The sequence below is a fragment of the Macrobrachium rosenbergii genome, chromosome 54 (assembly GCF_040412425.1).
Source record: "Macrobrachium rosenbergii isolate ZJJX-2024 chromosome 54, ASM4041242v1, whole genome shotgun sequence".
Taxonomy (NCBI): Eukaryota; Metazoa; Arthropoda; class Malacostraca; order Decapoda; family Palaemonidae; genus Macrobrachium; species Macrobrachium rosenbergii.
The window spans coordinates 26,696,852-26,716,837 of record NC_089794.1 but is presented as its reverse complement, the minus strand read 5'-3'; the positions used below and the strand labels follow the sequence as shown (position 1 = coordinate 26,716,837).

General features: G+C 35.0%; 1 long non-coding RNA gene across 1 annotated transcript; it reads right to left on the bottom strand.

Annotated features, from left to right (window-relative positions):
- Window positions 1-9,318: 9,318 nt before the first annotated feature.
- LOC136834900 (uncharacterized) lies at window positions 9,319-17,806 on the bottom strand. The gene is made up of 4 exons (XR_010851916.1): window positions 17,691-17,806; window positions 14,637-14,829; window positions 14,408-14,514; window positions 9,319-13,109 (listed from the first exon to the last, which is right to left on the bottom strand). It is a non-coding gene; the product is annotated as an uncharacterized lncRNA (long non-coding RNA).
- Window positions 17,807-19,986: the final 2,180 nt, after the last annotated feature.

Below are 19,986 nucleotides of genomic sequence, written 5' to 3'. Positions count from 1 at the left end.
CTGTCCATAAGGGTTTTTAGCTGAAGATTGAAAGTAAGAAGAAATGAGTTTATAGATTGTTGACTGTGTCCTGTTAATGGTGGTGGTTTAATTTGAGTCAAGTCCTCGTTCATGATGCTTAAGAATTCAAGGTGTTAGTTTACAATGGTCAAGTCCTGTAATGAGAAAACTTAAAGATTAAAGTTTGGTATTTATAGTATTGTTGATAATAACAGTCAGGTTTTTGGAAGAGTTAATGATAAGAGGTTGTGATTAAGATGTTTTTAGTTCTTCATAGTAAATAATGATGTACAGAAAATTGATAATGTCCAGATTGTGATTGTAAGATGTAGATAATGACAGGACTATTTATTCAATTTGGTATAATCTTGGACACAGAATATATGAAGGTTCATGATAGCAGAATATGGAATCCAGAAAGAAATATTTTGTGATAGTGGTGTTTGGTGTTTAAAAAGTGATTAGTGATCTTTCAATATCTAGATTTTATTTTGTTCCTGTGGAGTTTGGTACATATTTGGAAATTAGTTTACAATGGTGAAGTTTGTCATTCAGTGTGTTAGTTTATAAGAACAGTGTTCGACATTGCTACAGGCTTTTGTCTTGATAATTTGGGGTTGCCCTATACGTGCACAATGATAGAATTCAGAATTCATCATCATAAATACCATTTACACTTATAGTTTCCAGTGCAGAATTCAGCTGTTGGGTTTGAATTATATGTGGGATTCAGAAAATATTTTATGATCACTCAGGATTCAGGAAGTGTTTGTTCTACTGAGGTTTTGATTCAGAAAGTCTCTTAGTTTATGCCAGCTGTGGAATTAGAAGAAAGTTTTTAGTGTGTGATAATTTTACATTTCATGAAGTTAGTCTATGATGCTTTTGAAGTTTCAGAAAGTTTTGTATGATATTTTCCATTCAGTTTATATCAGACACTTTGTCATTCAGGAACTGGTATTATGCACTGATTTTACTTGTGAAAGTCTGGTCAACTGTGATACTTAGATGGTCAGGCATTCTTATTTTCATGGTATACTTTCCCTCCAGAGTGAATGTTTTCAATATTTTTGCACTCAGGAACTGTGCTTTTTAATAATAGTTTTGGGGTTAGAAGATGTTAATTTGCAGTAATGCCTTATTTAGTTAGTTATAAATGATATGTTTAACCAGATCTCTGAACTCTTTTAGGGTTCTTCTCGGGCTGGGAAGTAATGCTTTATGGAAAGTCTGTTAATTGTAATTGTTCATTTACAGTGTATGACCAAAGTTGCCTTCAGGATGTCAAAAGGTTGGTTACAATTTGTCTCACAGCCTGTAGACTGTCTGTTACCTTGAATACTTTTGCATTCTAGAGGTCTGAATTTTTAGCTTTTGATAAATGGTTTTTGCTAGAAGTTCTGCTAGTTTCTCCAAGTTTCTTTTTGCATAAGAAGCCTCTTTGAAAGTGCGTTAATTGATGTATTTTTGCCCAGGAAGTGTTAGTTTGTGTTTTTCGCCCAGAAAAGTTTTTGGCTTGTGCATTTTTGCCTCGAAAGTCTGTTAGGCTGTGATATTTTTTATTTGGTGTTTATTAGTGTGTATTTTTCATGCAATATTGGCCTAGGGTTTCTTGTAACTAGTGAGTTTTATGCCAAAGATTCTTTTAGTTCGTGAGTTTTTGTCTGGAAAGTCTACAAGGTTTTGAGTTTTTTCCAGAAAGTATTTTGTTTCAGAAGAAAATTTTTTTTTTTAAGGTGTATTTGTTCATGTGTTCTCTTGCCTAGAAAGTGTATCAGCACGGAGAGTATTTTTGTCTAGAAAGTGTAATAGTGTTGGAGAGTGTTTCATAGTAATTATTATTTCATTCAGTTTTATTTCCTAGGAAATGTTTGTATAGAAATCCTGTTCATTCAAGGAAGGTTTTTTCCATGAATTTCTGTTTTTTCGTGATTTTCTTAGATAGAAAGACTGTTGGTTATCCACCTGAAAGTGAGTTCTTGTTCCAAGTTATTCTTACATTTTTACCTTGGGAATCTGTTAATTTGTCAGCCTACAAAGTTAGTTAGTCTTGCAGAGTACTGTACCCAGAAAGTTTAGAAGTTTTTGCCTGGCAAATGTCAGTTTGGGAGAATATTTAGTACCCAAAAAGCGCTAGTTTGGAAGAGCTTTGTAAACCCAAAAATGTGTCAGTTGTTGACAGTTTTGTAACCTAAAAGTGTGTTAGTTTTAGACACTCGTACCCAAAAAGTGTTCTTTTGGAAGGGTGTTTTGTTCCCTAATTGTGTTATGTTATGAGCGTTTGGTACTAAAAGAGGTGTGTATAATTGGGAGAGGTTTTTTTACTCAAAAATTATGTCGGTGTTGAAAGAAGTATGTACCTGGAAAGTATGAGAGTTGGGGAGGTTTTGTACCCAAAAAGGTCAGTTGGGTAGGTGTTGTACCCAAAAAGTTTCTGTTTGTGAGAGCTTTGTATCCAAAAGCTGCGTCAATATGGTGGAAATTTTTACCCAAAGATATGTTAGTTTGGGCGAGTATTATATCCAAAAATTGTGTCAGTTTGAGAGAGTATTTACCCAAAGTGTGAGTTAGTTTGGGAGATATTTATAATCAAAAAGTTTGTCAGTTTTGAAGAGTTTGTATTCAAAAATGTGTGTCAGTTTGGAAGTTTTGTACTCAAAATTTTATACCTCTGATGTGTGTGAGTTTGGAGATTTTTGTACGTAAAGAGAGTCAGTTTGGAAGAGTTTTGCACAGAAAAATTTTTCACTCTGGGAGACCTTAACGCTTAGAGTCAGTTCATTAAAAGATTTTTAAGAAGTTGGTCATTGGTCTTGAAAAATTTGGGTAAACTGCTTATACCTTAAAATTCTGACCAAAAAACAGGTTCAAAAGTTATGGAAAATTTGAGGCTTCTCAGCAGTTTGGTATTAGCTTTGAAAGGCTAGTCTTGAACTGTGTTAAGATTAAATGCAATAAACTTACCATGAAGTTCTTCCTAAGCAGTATATGGAAGTGTAATTTTCATTTGTGCCCAGTTATAGCGACCTGTGTGAGGTAGCAGTTTTCATAGTCATGTAGGCCAATGGTAGTGAGCAGTTTACAGCAGCAGTTTTTATAGACTTGAATATCCGTTCAATATGACACATAAATTTTTAGTTTTGTACTTGCTGAGCATTATAAAATAGGAGATTAAATAACCTTGCTGTGATAACCATTACCAAATGTCATTTGCATAGCTTGGCCTTTGGCCTAAATTCTGTTTATCTTCCATAATCATGTAAAAACTGAAAGCTGGAAAATTTGAGATGACACCCAAACTTCAAAAGGAATGTCCCAATCAGGTACTGGACATTTCTGCCTAATTACCTGGCAATGGGATGACTTTGTAAGGTATTATCACTCTGAACCTAAATTGGCCTGGTGGTCCACGTGCGGTGAAGGTTGACGTTAGTCCAACCTGCTGCCCTGCTGGGGGAGGAAGAACGGGGCAGGAGGACATTAGCTTTGCACGTCTCCAACCATTTACCTGACTCAATCACTTACATTGAATGGTGTCCAGCCATAAGACGAGTTATTTAAGGCATTTGGGTCGCTTGTCTGCTTTTGGGGGTACTGTATGGTATGCGTCTTGATGTAATTAATCGCTGTTGTTGTAACAAGGCTTGAAGGATGACTTGCAGTTTTAAATAAAATAAAATACATTTCACTGAAATATTTCTTTAGTGTGGATGTGAATTTCCTGTAATTCTCATTTTCAAAAAGACGTTTGAGGAGAATATAGATGAATATTCATGCTTATCAAATAAATATTGTGGACAGAAGTTTAAAAGTCATGTAACCTGCTGTTAACAAAGTTAGCCTAAAGTTAAGCACAATTGCTCTCATTTTGAAAAGCATTTGAATGTCGTACTTGTTGATAATTTGACTGTTGTGTGCACAAAATCCGAAATTTATAAGCTCTTAACAGTGTAAGGCGCCATTTTTTAAACATTGAAAGTCAGTCTGTATATGAAGGTTTGAGAAAGTTCTTAATTCACTTAGTTTGTATTCCAATAAAGAGCATAGTTTGTATTCTAGTAAAGAACAACTTGAATAGCAAAAATACATCAAGTTTAACAATAATGGAAGTAAAGCAAAGACAATAACTACACACGTGCGTGCCTGAAACGTCAGGCTGCACCAAATTAATATCAATTATCTCAAAGTAATATTTGCAAATAATTAAAACTGGTCAGTTAAATGAGGCTGTCATGTGGCAGTTGGTGTTTCAGAAGTTATAATTGAGTGCAGTCTATTGGCAAATTATATGAGATAAAAGTAAGCCAGGGAAAGGATATTGAAGGAACAAAATTCACTAATTACATATTTTCCGTTAAATTTAGTCATTACAGATTTAAAACTTGATGAGGTTATTGTTTGTAAAGAATGATCAAAGGTTTTAAAGTCAGTCGTACAACATTCCTGTAGAAGTGTGGTACAGTAGCTATATTCTGACAATTTTAACAATTTGGCGTTACATTTCACATTAGTAGCAAATGCTGGTGGTAAAACTGCAGTCTCCCATGCTTATAATCATGGTTAGGCATCAGTTTTGCCATCATTATTGACATTCTGATGTCAAATTTGACGGCAAAATAGTGGAGTATTCACCTTAGAACTAAGACACTAGTTATTTAGTTAATTCCATAGCAAAAAAAAAATAATAATCAGTTTATATGTATCTCTGAAATTAAGGATAAATTTTCATACTTATTAATATTTTCAAGCCCATTATCCATCAAAGCTCTCAAGACGAGAATTTTGTCAATAACAGACTCAGTTTCTACGTGGTTAAGATGCGTTAATATGTTATCCTAGTCACCCTTCATTTGCGTAATGTTTCTCAGTTTTCTATGTAGGGGAATAATCGAGACCCGTTTTCTTTAATAAGACATGCTAGAGATTCCTTGGCATTGAAGTCTCAACGAGAGCTGAAAACAAGTGTTAATATTGCAGGCTAAACACCGGTAGATTTATTCATTGGTTATTTATTGAGGAACTGAAGTCATGGGTTTTTTTGGCCATTTTACTTAGCATCTGAACGAAATTCTGGATGCGTAACTCTACGTGTTTGACACGCCATGTTTCATACAGCTCTCGACGTTTAGCAAAGCTTTTGCCCGAGTACGAAATCGCAGCCATATGAATGACGTCATCAAAAGCTTGTCTTAGTGGTAACTTTATGCTACACCCCCTTGGAGTTTTGTACATAACGGTTTTCTTTTATATCTACAGGGGTCTAACGTTCTTCAGTACAGGGAAAACGGGAATTCATCTGGGAAAGCTCAAAGAAAGTATTTAGGGGCTTTTCCTAGCTTGGTAATGAGCTCTCGGCTTAGAAAATAGCTCTTTGTGTCTGCTTTAACACTGACGACTGGGTATAATACCTCCGGCTGAGGACGCTCCTTCCTCGGGGCACTGGAATGCTGGCTCCAAGGGGTAAAAAAAAAAAAAATGGTATTTCATTGTCAAAAGATACCATCCCAATGTGTTACTCTTTTGGATTCAAATAAAAAGACGGTACGGTTATGTGTCTTTATTACCTCATTATACAAAATATTGTAGTGATAATTTTGTAATTACGTGCACAATATCAATTACATCAAATCACAACGGGTCTTTCCCTTATTTTCCGAATTCTAAAGTCTACCCTAAATTCCAAAGCTATAGAGATACCTTACATTACTATGACGTCAACAGATACGAGTACCAAGGCCAGTTCATGACGTCAAGACTGTAAACGGACTACCTGACGAGCTTTGACGTCATCAGAAACGAGCTCTGACGTCACATAAGACCATGACGTCATCAGAACGGACTACCTGATGAGCTTTGACGTCACATACGACTATGACGTAATCAGATACGAACTGCGTTACTTTATGACGTTACAGCTATGGGCCACCTAACCAGCTTTATGTAGAGCTACTTTATGACGTCAACAGATATGCACTACCTAACCAGCTACTTTGGACTCAAATAAGAATGAAGTCAACTACCTAAACAGATTATGCCAAATACGGCCATGACGTCACGCCTGAACTTAACACGGCCTAGGTTTACTTCTGGGATGTCTTATGATTTGTAGCGAATTTCGTAAACTTGCCTAATCCTACGGCCTCGATATAAGCACTAATTTTTAGGTGGTCTAAGGCCTTCACCAAAATTACTCTTTACTGCAGATAAACTGGTTATGAAGAAACCGCTAATTTGGTAACTATAAGAAAAGCTGGGTTCCATCATAAATTAAGCATGTCTTTTAGTTAACTTAGCAGGATTTTTTTATTTCTTCTTGGTCTTAAGGTTTAGTTTCACCTCTCGTCTTACAGACCATTAAATTTTTGCTTTTACTTACCTTACGAACGTCTGTAGATAGTTATAACCTCACGTAGTAAATCTGTTAACTTGCTCTACGATTCTATGTTTGAACCTCAAAAGAATTCTTCTCAATTTTGTTTCTTTGTTTACAATAAATTCTCGGAGAGAGAGAGAGAGAGAGAGAGAGAGAGAGAGAGAGAGAGAGAGAGAGAGAGAGAGAGAGAGAGAGAGAGAGAGAGAGAGAGAGAGAGAATGAATTGCACACTTATCAGCTCTACAAAGGCCTCTTGCCAGCCTTTGTAGCTAATCAAATAATTCCGGATTTCCAAATGACCAAGATTAGCAAACGTGACATCTTCACCACAAGAGACCCTTCCCATTTTGCTAGAAGCACCTGCACCACAAGACGAGGTTCTTGAATCATGTTGAATAAAGAATTTAGGCCAAAGGCCAAGCACTGGGACCTGTGCGGTCATTCAGCGCTGAAACGGAAATTAACAGTAAAAGGTTTGAAAGGTGTAACGAGAAGAAAACCTTGCAGTTGCACTGTGAATCACTTGTTAGAAGAGAATGGAAAGTAAGATGGAAGATAGAGAACATGAAAGGAGGTACAGTAAAAGGAACAAAAGGGGTTCTTGAACCAGTCAACAGGAACAGAAACCTTAAATGAAAGAGGTGATCAACAATGAAGTACGTATAGACGATGATGAGACTGCTGTTACAACAGTAACAAGACGAAATTGGACAACATGATGGGGAGGTAGCTGCCTTCAACGAATGGACCAAGAAATTCTGACTGTGAAGCCAAACAGCAAGTCAAGCTAAAACAAGCATATATATACAGCAAGAATAGATTGGGTGATTTCTGCTGACCAAATGAAAAAGACTATGCAGACACCTCAACACTTCGTTTCAAACAATACTGTAAGCAGGGTTGCTGCATCAACACATGCTTGTATGTGTGCATTAACGCTTATTCAAAATAACCATACAGAAAACTCTTACTAAACTGCAATACTATCACAGTACCTTGGCTGGAGAATGACTACCCACTGCAGTAACTTTACCTGATAGACAAAGATCCTCAAAATCTCGTCTTCCAGGCATTGTACACAATTTCAAACAATGTCAAACAAACGACCTGTTGCAGGACAAGTATATGTGGTGAAGGTTACAAAAAGCAAAAACCTCAGATAAGATACAAGTGGAAAATTTTTTATAAATAATTAGACATTTACTTTGTTCTTCCCAAGAGATGTCCTTTGCTAATTAACCACAATGGAGGTCAAATATGGAAATCAAGAATTTCTCTAACTTGTCAAGGCAAGCAAAAATGGCTGCTGTGAATCAATGGTTTGCTCTTTGTAGTAACATTATTGCTTAAGAGGAAAGAAAGAAGGCAGAGAGGGAAAGAAGTTAAAGAGGAAAGAAAGAAGGCAGAGAGGGAAAGAAGTTTAAGAGGAAAGAAAAAAGGCAGAGAGGGAAAGAAGTCTAAGAGGAAAGACAAAAGGCAGAGAGGGGAAGAAGTTTATGAAGAAAGAAAGATGGCAGAAAGGGAAAGAAAGAAGGCGCAAAGGTAAGGAAGTTTAAGAGGAAAAGAAAAAGGCAGAGAGGGAAAGAAGTTTAAAATGAAAGACAGAAAGCAGAGAGGGAAAGAAGTTTAAGGGGAAAGAAAGAAGGAAGAAAGGGAAGGAAGTTTAAGAGGAAAGAAAGAAGGCAGATAGGGAAGGAAGTTTATGAGGAAAGACAGGGAGGGAAAGAAGTTTAAGAAGAAAGACAGAAGGCAAAGAGGGAAAGAAGTTTAAGAGGAAAGACAGGGAGGGAAAGAAGTTTAAGAAGAAAGACAGAAGGCAAAGAGGGAAAGAAGTTTATGAGGAAAGATAGAAATTTTTCACCAATGCCTTAATGCTGGTCTATACAGATAAAGCCCTAATTACTGGTCAAAACCAAAAACTTGAGCACTGATACATGATCCTGCTAATCTGACAAATGTTTCAACTTTCTTTCCCTTCACTGAAGCATATTTCAAGCATTAAAGATGGCGTTACTTGCGTACAAACCAAGCAGAGGATGTTAACTAAGCAAGTGTTAAAAGAACCTTGAAAGTTGAAAGTGAGAGCTGTGTCACTCATAAAACTGAAAACCTTCACTTTATCTCATCCTTGAAGAACAGTTTCCATCCCTACATAAAACATTTCTCAGCAAAGTTCAGTAGGAGATACTCGATTTCCTACATTTAAACACAGACAGGGCCATGACATGTTTCTGCCTTCCTACATAGCCAAGGTTATGACTTATTTCTAGCATAACATGATTACTTACTTTTCATTCTTTGAAATATATAATCAAATTGAAAGCCTACAAGGTCAACTGCTTGCATAGCAAGCAAGCTTACACAAGCCAGTCTACATGTGAAAAAACGCAACACTGAACAAGACAATTAATTTTGATAAACTTGGTGTTGGGGGTGGGACAGGTGCAATTGTTCTTCTGGATGACAAAAACCTGATAATTTTGAATGCAAAGCCTAGTTCCTATTACATTTGATTTACCTAATTAACCATCACATTACTAAACTTTTTATCATTCCATCATATTATTGTATACATGTTAAAATACGAAATAAAGAACAACAATGGTTTGAATAATTTTGATACCTAAGAGATACTAGCACTAACACATTATTCAGAAAGTAACTGATGAACAGGAAAATGAAAATACAACCAAACAGCAATGCTTGGTTAGATATCTTGGATTCTGTTCAAGAACCCAGGTCTAACTGGTGAAGTCACTATTTCAAATTTCCTAAAAACAAAAATCTTATATAAAACTGTACCTAAATACAGAAAACAGAAACCTCAAACCCAGACCAGCAAAAAATGCACTGGTAAAAAATAGTGTTTGTAACCCATGTGAGCATGTGAAAAATCAAAATACAGGGGGAGAAAGAGAAAAAACTGCAAGCAAACACATAAATGCAAAATATTTTAACAAAAAATTTTAATTCTTTCAAAACTAAGCCCTTATTAACTCAAGTATAAAGGCCCTTACCGTAGGGCATAAATTGGGTAGGGTAATCCAAACACTACTTAGGTGGCCACAGGTGGGTGTGGCCCTCAGGTATGTGCTTTTCTTGAGACAACAGGTGACCAAGCACAACCTGTACAGAACATTTTTTTTTTTTTTACCATACTTCAGCAGTAACAGAACTCCTACTGAAGATACTCCCTACTAGGGGCACTGCAGTGCTGACCCCAAGGATTCCTTTATTTATGTCTTGCAAGAGTTTTCTATTTACAAAAATCTTACCAGGTTACAATCTACACCATGTATTCATAAAGGACTTCTGTACTACAACTTACATCACTTAATTATAAACAATAAATCAGTTAATTTTAAACTGTCCAGGTTTATACAGTATATCAGTGATTTAGGACACTGCTCTAGTTCTCACCTTGTCTTCCTCATCTAATGCAAGAAGTTATCTACTCAAAAATTAACATAAGATGAAACCTAATACTTAAATATTTGGATCACAATTTACGACACAAAGCTAGAATTCACTTAAGAACATGGTGGCATATACTACTTTACAACCAAAGACTTATACAATTTGATACCCTGACAACCTTATATCAATGTATCTGTCATCATGGACCTACAGATCATATACGAGTATCTAGAATAAAAATAAGCCAAACAGTATTTAGATAGGAGTACTTAGTCCCTTAAAAGAATGAAACACCTAAAGCATCTTAATAAAGTATGTGTAGGGGTGCTTAAGCGTAGCATGTTATGTATACAAGACTCCTCCAGCAAAGTGTGTAAAGTGTATGATGATGCTTTTAAGCATGTACAGTGTAAAGAAAGGCTTCATAAATGTATGGACAGTGGATGGATGTTTCAAGAGAAGCACACAAAACTTCAGCACAACATTGTACATGCAGGGCTGCATCAACAATAACAGACAGGATGCTTCGATAAGTTTGAATGATGAAGGTGGCTTCAAAGTGTGCATAGAAAGTGGCTTCATCATAAAAGGAAGCTTCACTGAAGAGACAATGAACATAGGGACTCAAAAAGCATGTAGGTTTATTGCTGCCAAGGGTGTAACTGAGCAGAACTGATTCAGGCAACTGGATGATAAGCAGGACTAATGCCACAATGCAAAAAGTATGCAACACTGCAGATTCCAAGTTGTGTACAGTAGATTCTGCACGAGTTTGCATGCTAAAATTTGTACAACAGACAAGGCATGCCTGTGAATGAGTCAAGTGTCTAGAAGTTTACAAATAGGGAAGTTTAGTAAAAATGGAAAAGAGGGTGTCAAGACAAAAAAATTCGACACTATTCATGCCAATTCATAAAAATCTCTTACACTTGATTCTAAGGGTAAACAACAGAGCAAAAGATTATCACTAAGACTTCAGCAAAAGGGGACAATCTGTATAACTCCTTGTTACCAAATAAAAAAAATTCCCAAACCTAGATTGTAATGTCTATACTAACGATACAGCCAGAGTGTGACTAGATGTTAGAATTTGATGGAATTATTTTTTATGCCATTTGAGCTTGACTTCATATTAGTCTTACTTTGTTGTGCTACAAGAGCTACTAAAAATAACCCTGTTCACCTATCCTAGCTCCTACTGCTATCCTAGCTACATACAGTTATTAGACTTTATGAGAACCAAGCACAAAGCTGAAATACTGAGAACTAAGACAAAGCTAAAATACTGAAGTCCTTGTACATATTATTCAAATTTTCAAAATCCTTATAGATATAGAATAAAATTATTAAAATTCAATAAGGATTATAGAGTACAGTAACTCAAAAATATACAATAGGAATTGGACAATATCTCAAAAATAGGCTAGTTTTCAAGACAATTTGAATCCCTCAAGAAAGCCAACTATTATTGTAGCATTGAAATTAACAAAGCCTTCTCATAATAAAATCTGCTTATTCATTTATATATACCAAAATTTTTTTGTCAAAATACTTTTTAAAGAGTTCATAGGCCTACGATACCATTGTTAGTGATATGTACATTGTTAACACTATCTAACTTCCTTTCAATTGACACTTTGAACTTGCATTTATCTATAAATTTACATTAAAACATTATTAGCAAACCCAAATTACCATCCAAGTCATACATTTTCATTTATGTAATGAATACTTATTAATTTTCCTAAAACATCAACATCTGTAGTACAAAACTCCTATTAAAACTAACAATTTGAATTTGAGTTAACAGATTCATTTACCTTAAGTTCACTTGCCAGTAGTAGTGCCAAATTCCCCTTCAAGTAACATTTTGAGTCTGAATTTAATTATTAATCATTTATCTATAATACTAGTCAACAATACAAAACTATTCTCCAAGAAACACAATTTGGACCCTTCAAATGACAGCAGTTTCTTGAAATATTCAGAAAACCATGGTGAAATGTTCCTGACAAGATGCTCAGCAGTACACTTATGCTATTTTACTTTTAATCAACTAATGTTCAATGTCTAGCGAGCTGCCCATTTCCATGGCAAGCTTCACAAAATTCAAGAGAGTAATGTTTAATCACATGACAATTACGACAAGTTCTCCATCAGCTATAAAATTTGAGTTGAAAAACTAATAAACTGAATTCTAAAATATTTCTTGGCCTGGAATGTAAATACTTCAAGCTGTGATATTTCTCCTGTACCAAACAAAACCTGTACACAAGTCATCCAGTAAAAGTACCAACTCATTATGTTTTATGACAACAGAATAAGACTTACATTTTCCTAGACACTGTCAGAAATTCAGTTCTAAAGGAACTGAATAAACTATGGATTAAAACTAAGAAGAATATACACGAACCTTATCTCTAATGCCCTGCTATAATGGAAGCTAGTTTAATTATCTGTAAGACTCAATGACCAAACCTATCACGACTCATTTAACTATTCTTTAAAGGTTAATGCATGGCAGGTTTTACTCCACAAACCTGTTTTAACTAGCCTGGCTACCAAGTAGACATTCCATAAATTCTATCATATTGTTTCTACCTACAGAGCTACTTTTAATCATTTATGAACTTCAGGAAAATGATTTATAAGTACATATTGCTCGCTGCAATATAGTTATTAATATGACAAGTGATGTTAACTATGCTAAAGTAAGAACTATCCTTAAACTTATTACAAAACCTGATATAAAATGGTCAAAATGTGGCCATGACTACCTATCGCTGAAATCAGGCTAATGGAAAACTTACACACAATACTATTCATCCTAAATTATACCGAGATCCTGAACAACTTACACTAACACGATAAAAAATTCATGTGACATTATACATCTTGAATCATATTAGCTACCTGATGGATGGATGTATGATATTTAGGGCAAAAGCCCAGGCACTGGGACCAAGAAGGCCATTCAGAGTCGTAATGAAGAGAAAATAAATTTAATGTAAATGAATTTATGAATTAATGAAGGAAATGATTGGAAAATAACTTATACAGTGAACTACCTCATATGATAAAAACAACTGCAGTTCTTCCTTAGAAATTACATTGACCCTGTCCTAGTTTTAATAGTCAAAGGAGTATGATTATAATCTCTATAAAGAAGTACAGATTCATCCAACACTTATAGTAATGGGACCATCTTCCTACTCCTGAGTTAATGCTCTTGTAGCATACTTGTGTAATTCCAAAGTGTGATAGTTGTCTGTTGAACTTGTCCCATTCATGGATGCAAGCTGGAGATGTAGGTATTTTCCTGTGGAGACGAGGAAGAAGTTAATCCACTGTCATATTTAGATCTTTTGGTTTACAAAGTATTAAGATGAACAATAATTTGTTATAACCAATCCCTAAAGACATTATACATAAATCTCTTTTCCTAAGAGGGGTACACATGGGATAAAGGTCTCTTTGGACTAGTGTTGAATGCCTTAAGCTGTATGCAAGCCACTAATCATTTGAGCAATTCATTCAAGGTAAAAAAGTGGGATCAAAGCGGTAATCAAAGTTGGAGCAACCCAGCATTTGAGAGCTCTGCTAATCTGAGTGACCTGGGCCAAAGGATAGATACATCACATTTTTATTATTGTCCTCCATATTCGTTACTTAGCTTTTCTACTTGACTAGCATTCCCATAAATGGGCTAGAAATGCTTTCCTTCCAGATTCTGCCTTTTAAATTCAGGTATTCCAAACTCAGACGACTTTAAAAAGCTAATAATTTTGCTTATCAGTGGAAATTTGTCTCAAAATACAAATAGTGAAGTTGACTGCTAAAAGATGCACAAAGTACAATGAGCAATTAGGAATTTGATACATAGTAACCATTGCATTATACAGTAAGATTTCCTATCATTTCATCATATATGGTGCCATAAGCTTCTAGTCAACCAAGTCATGACTGGGGTTAACATACACAATCCCATTTGCGAATAAATCTGTAAAACACAAGTTCTTTGGATTTTCCAGTGCAACATATGGTTTCCTTTAGCTGATGCTTTCAATACGTGATACCTGTTTCAAGATATGTCTTTCATATAAAATTCATTTGGCTAATGACTCAACACTATTGAAACTGGTTAGGAAAACTGCACAGCTGAGATGAAAAAACGGTTGTTAAGGTTCTTATAAAAACTGCAATTTTCATCAACATTACAATAACTTTAGTTTAGGTCCTCCTTGTCTGTGCAACAATTAAAATTTATTATAAAGCTCTCCTTTTTGTGACACTACAAAAAATCCTGATGTACATGTGATCGAAGTGCAAAAAAACTTGGCTCTTTTAATGTAGTAAGTTGACATAGGGCTAAATAATAAGTCTAATATTATGAAGCAATAATTAGCATGTCGTTATACACAACCTACTTATAAAGTATACATGAATGTATTTCTACAAACTTTTATAGAGCAGAGAACAGAAACTATTATGCTCATAAAAGGAAACTTTAGAACAGAAACTTATGTTCAAAAGGAAACTTTTACATAAATTGTTTCCTATGATTTGGGGATGAACTCTTGCAATTCAGAGAACAAATTTGACTGATGTTGGACTAACCTTAGCATTTGTGGTGGGCCCGATGCAATTTATGCTTTATGAAATGCACCATTTAACAAGGAATTTTTCATTGATTACAAAGTTTTCAGAGATTAATACCAACACACCTGTAAAGGAAATTCAATAGTTAATTACATGCAGACTCTGTCAAGGTCTTTTTTTGGTTCCTACATTTTAACTTTTAACATATCTGGGTCAAACAGTCAAAATGTCACTTTACTATTAGTACCTTAATAGAGTATGCTTGCAGTTGGATCCTGTAATCACACTGGTTTGAAAGACAATTCTAAAATCTTTGAAGTACGAGAAAAGAATATGCCTGCAGTTTGGTCCTGCAATCACACTGATCTGAAGAACATCCCTCAGTTTTCTCTTAGGATGTCAGCTTTATTGGTTAACATGCATCATCTGGATTTAGCGTTCTGAAAAGCAAAAGTACTTTGTTACAAACAGTGGCATCAATAATCATAAATTGAGTTTTCATTGGTTTTACTTTGATAACTAAAGAATTCACTGATGCTTTGAAAGAGCTTTTTGATCTTTTAAGGTAGACTGAATACAGAATTTAGGCCTAAGGCCAAACACTGGGACCTGAGGTCATTCAGCACTGAAACGGATATTGACAGTAAAAGGTCTGAAAGGTGTAACAGGAGGAAAACCTCAAAGCAGTTGCACTATGAATCAATTGTTAGGAGAGGGTGGAAAGTAAGATGGAAGAAAGAGAATAAGAAAGGAGAGACAGTAAAAGGAACGAAAGGGGTTGCAGCTATGGGCAGGAGGCATGCTGCAAAGAACCTAAAGTAATGCCTACAGTGCACCGCATGAGGTGCACTGACAGCAATACCCCCTACAGGATTTTTAGGTTGTACAAAATGGCCTGTTATGAACACCCTTACTACAAGTGAGTTGTGCCTTAACATCCAAACTTATCTTCAAGTCACTCTCTGCAAATATTAAATATAAATCCTAACTTAAGAGTCACTTTATGATTTCTGTCCTTTTCTGTGGTAAACTTTTATTCTCTCTTTCTTTAAATCTTCAGCTGAAAACTCTCATGGTCAAAGTCAACAAGTGGTGCAACCTATGAGGTCATTCAGCGTTGAAAAGGAAACTGTTAGTCGAAGGAATTGAAAGGTGTATTAGGAGGAAAACCTTGCAGTTACACTATGAATCAATTGTTACGAAAGGGCACAAAGTAAGATGGAAGAAAAATATGAAAAGAGGTAGAGTAAAAGGAATGAAAGGGGTTGCAGCTAGGGGCCAAAGGGATGCTGCAAAGAACCTTACATAATGCCTACAGTGCACCCACTCCAGAGAACAGACTATGAAGCCAAGAGGACTCAAAAGGAAAATCTGCCTGCAGTGAGTAAATCATAGGAAAAGGTGATTGAAAAAGTGAATATGAGGGAATAGAAAATGAAACCTATACAACTGAAATTCAGGAGGCATCCGCAGTCAGCAGGAGTGAATATCCTCCTCACTTAAATATTTGGAGATCAAAAGATTCTACAACCACACTAGGCATGATAAAACTACTAGAAAACTGAGTAGTATTAAGCCTGATGCTGGAAAATGACACACTAATTTTATTCAAATTAAAAATACTGATCCTTCCAATCAAAGATGAATTACCATTAGGCAATTTAAATTCACACTAGCCCTACAGCTAATACAATATGGCTCCAATGAGCATCACTACCCATGGTCTTTGCATAACTCATACCATGTAACACACTTACTCTATTCACCAAAACTAATCAAGGCTCTCTGATGTGCCATATGATTCTTCAGTCTTGCTAGACTCATTACCTTTAAATAAGTTACCTGCATGCTTGATCTAGGGCTATCTCTAGATCAAAGGGTTTAATTTTATCTACGAAAAACACCAAGAACATAAACTACAAAAATAAACCTGTTCAAGATATCAATAAAAAGTGAAAGAGTGATCTAAAGCTTTGACTGGAACCCAAAATTTGTGTAAAATTAAGGTATGGAACTCAAGGTAAAGTTAGGTTAAGGGGTAAAAGTGAAGACCACTACTGCACCCCTCTCGTTCAGTAACTGACACTTTACATGTAAAATTGTTATTGTGTTCAGTACAAGCCCCTTGGGGATAATCGTAAACACATACACAAAAGACAGTCAATATCAAATACATAAACAAATGACAGTAAATATCAAATACATAAACAAAAGACAGTAAATATCAAATACATAAACAAAAGGCAACATAAGCAAAAATATAAAAGGCAGTAAATCTTCCTGTCAAAGACTGATGGGATTCAGGCCACGGTAGTTGCCTGGAGTTTTAACAAGTTAGGTGTATCCCTGGAAATTTTTTATTAACATGAAGACATGGCAAGGTCACATGTATACATCAAAAGGATACTTTATATAGATTGCTTTATCATAATCAGCAGCACTCCAATTTGCTTGCTGCTCAATTGTTTCTTGATTTCTTCTGGATATTTCAATGGCTCCATTATCACACAAAATGTATTATTTTAAACAAAAGGAACCAGCCCAAAATGACATGCAAACTAGGTGATTTTGACTCACCTTCATTTTCCTCGGAAATTAACGGTTTTAACTACTAGTTTATGACCGCCGACCGAAATCTGAAAAACCAACTTCAACATTATGCCCGTGCTTGCCAGAATCTTTACAATGGCTCCATTATATATACATCTTGAGGTACATTATTTGGTAAGTGCTAGGTGCTTGTCAAATATTCGTGCAAAACACATCAAACCCAACCTAACCTAAGGTGCAGTGCTATTTGCTAATACCTTAACCAGGTTACCCTTGACTAACCAGGTTACCTGGACACCCACATCATGCTTTCAAACATAAAGCTGCTAGAAGAATTTAGGGTCTTTAGTCCTACAGAAATTAAAACAAATCTTACGCCATATTTCAAGTGCCTGGCATCTGAAGGGTAGCCTATCCTCAGAATGAAATACCCTTGTCTAGCCTACACTTCTACCTGTGAACCTTAGGCTACAGGGCAGTCTAGCCTAGGATATCCAAGAGTAATTTAGAATTCCAATGGATTTTTCCTTACATATACCTAACCTAAACACGACACTTTAAGCAACATAAGGTTTAACTATGAAGGATAGATGACATTAATTAAGGCTAAGGGACATGGAGGGTAGGCAGCCGGTTTGCAGTCATTGTCTGGGCAACATTTACCTATTTTTACAGTTTTTTGCTGATTACATTTACATACCAATTAAATATATGCATTAATGAACTTCTAATACATGTAGACGAGACTTACGTGTAGTGTAAAGCAAAAGAATCGGCAATTATTCAACGAAATAACTCTGGTAATGAACAATGACTCACACACACACAATGGAGGCTTGGAGGATCAGTGAAGGCCTCAGCCGGCAGGTCACGTGACTTTTCATTTGACACTTGAACAGCTGATTTATGAACACATTATTAAAAATAAATCACTAAATGGCCATCACAGTGACCTTGAATTGTACCAGAATAAATATTTAACAAATATTCATAAGAAACAAGTTAGATTTTACCTAAAAGTTAGGAAGTCTTGGACGACTTTTGACCTTGAGAGGACGAACAGAAGAGCCTAAAAGGAAAAGATTCAAACTGACGAAAATCATATGAATGAAATGTCATTATATTAAAAAATGTAAAATATCAGCCTCATTAAATTAAAAATATCTATTTATGACTGAAATATATTAGCCATTCAAATCACTTATCCGTTTCACAGAGCAGAGAGAAGCATAGGAGTTTACGTATTTAATTTTAGGCTCGTAATCGTTGTGGGGGCATGGGTGGGGGGGGAGGGGGGAACAACGACGCTATGGACATCTGTTGACACTTTAAGTAACTAGAAAATAAAAAAAAAGGAAACAAAAATAGTAACTGACAATTTTAGATTTGCACCAAAGATTAAGTCTATTACTTTACGTAGCACAACAGAAATTTTATCATATTGATATATGATATAATTAAAAAAAATATATTGGTAGTTTCTATGATCCTGAAGGTTGTCCATTGTAGTGGCAAGACTTGCTAAAATAAATAAAAATTAAAACATGACGTAGCATCTGTTTCACTTCAGGCATTGTGCAATATAAGACTATTGTCCAAGCCATACAATTACCTCATAGAGAAATATTTACATTAATTTTGTGAACAAGTATGAATAAATCTTTACTACTCTTAATTTTCCTTCAGTTACAACTGAGATTTACTGAGTGTTTGAAATAAAAATTAAAAATCTTAAGGCTATTTTGCTACCAATGTTTGGTAAAACTACGAGGCAGACGAACTTTAAAATCCAAAGAATGTCTAAAAGTAAAACACAGAATAATAGCAATAAACCTGTCAAAATATAATTAATATACATTGAAATTAATAAAACATGTATTGGTAAACACCGAGAACTGAAACAGTAGATTTTATATAAATATACTTAATAGTTTTTGTGAGTTTTTGTCAGGTCTTTCTCTAAAATTAAGTGCCGATAACATTAAAAAGGGGAAACGAAGCTAAAAGGTAAACACAATAACATTGAAATCGTCGCATGGATAATGAAGCGAATGTGAACTGAATGGGAATTACTAAGTCTCAGAAAGTAATACAAGCATGTAAGAGAATCATAACTAAGCTATTTAAAGGTTTTACGTAAAATATCAATAGACACAGTATATGGCAATGTTTCCCAAGGAAATGAGCTATGGCTTGTATTTTTAATAGTGTTGTGTGAAATTTATCTCTGTTCAGTATTCAGGATTAGTTAGGAACTAAATAACGACTCATCAGCTATTAATGTTAGTTGGTGGATATTACTGAAATTAGTTAGATAAATTTACATAAAATAACCTCTGGCAACTTTTAGAAACTACCTGTAACTTGGACGCTTTTGATATACGATAATTTACGCATAAAGCCATTTAAAATATGCTATACTAAATCTGGAATGTACTACAGCGGCGATTATACACTGAAAATTAGTATAACTATTTCTCTTAAAGATTTCATCTAATTGTCATAGCTTTATTTTAGGCTTGTTTCCCTGCAGATAATTCGTCTGCTCATCTCGTCAGCTGATAATTTTCAAAGAAAGAACTACTGTATTTTTTTTACTCAGGAAGACAAAAAAATTCATTTACTAAAACTTCACCTAAGAATATTAATAATATTATATATATAGAAATTTTATGTCAGTAATAACATATTTCATTAGAAAATAAACAGTCTGTGAGGGTTTCTAGCATATAAATTTTGGCAACACAGACAAAGCAGACGAATTACTAAAAAGGGATAAGATCGAATTTTAAAATATGTATGAACTATTTAAATTTTAATGAGCCAGTGCATTAACGGTGTTTAAATAAAACAATGAAATGAACAGCAGTGTTTCAATAAATATACACATGCAAGTAAACATTACATACATATATGTGGACATGTTTACAATCAACAAAATTTAAGCAACACTGGGTCTAGTGAGTATCTTACGAAACTAACGAAATATATGTCAGTACATATATCATTGGGAGTTTGGATGGAGGGTGTAAGACTAGCAGCCCCAT